This window comes from Megalopta genalis, unplaced genomic scaffold (genome assembly GCF_051020955.1).
Source record: "Megalopta genalis isolate 19385.01 unplaced genomic scaffold, iyMegGena1_principal scaffold0114, whole genome shotgun sequence".
In the NCBI taxonomy this organism is placed as follows: Eukaryota; Metazoa; Arthropoda; class Insecta; order Hymenoptera; family Halictidae; genus Megalopta; species Megalopta genalis.
Genome location: NW_027476183.1, coordinates 349,568 through 350,000, shown reverse-complemented (window position 1 = coordinate 350,000; position 433 = coordinate 349,568). Strand labels below are relative to the sequence as shown.

The 433-nt window shown below is 41.6% G+C and overlaps 1 non-coding gene across 1 annotated transcript in view; it reads left to right on the top strand.

The window, feature by feature from the left end:
* LOC143262342 (small subunit ribosomal RNA) overlaps positions 1 to 67 on the top strand; it is a 1,921-nt gene extending 1,854 nt beyond the window's left edge. The window contains exon 1 of the ribosomal RNA XR_013036184.1: positions 1 to 67. This exon is cut by the window's left edge and continues 1,854 nt beyond it. This is a non-coding gene — a ribosomal RNA (small subunit ribosomal RNA).
* The last annotated feature ends 366 nt before the right edge of the window (positions 68 to 433 follow it).

Genomic DNA, 433 nt, shown 5'->3' with positions numbered 1-433 from the left:
TTGATTATTTAGAGGAAGTAAAAGTCGTAACAAGGTTTCCGTAGGTGAACCTGCGGAAGGATCATTACAATGTTCCAATATATCTCAAAGAGAGAGGAGAGGAGGAGAGAAAATGAATTCGATTAGTTTGTGGATAAGAATTCATATAAAAAAAAAAGATATTGTTGAGCCCGCCAGATCATTCGTGCGTGATTTACACGGCCAGACGTGTGTACTACACGTATTAGGCCTTTGATCTGCGTTGCGTAGGCCACAACAAATCTTTCAAAGAGAGAGAGATATATGTGTTGTTGGGGTTTGTGATTATGAAGGTGCCCCAACGCACAAAAATATATAAAAATGTACAAAGTTGGGATGTGGTGTGGTGGAGAAGAGTTGGGCCCGACCAGATCATTCGTGCGTGATTTACACGGCAGACGTGTGTACTACACGT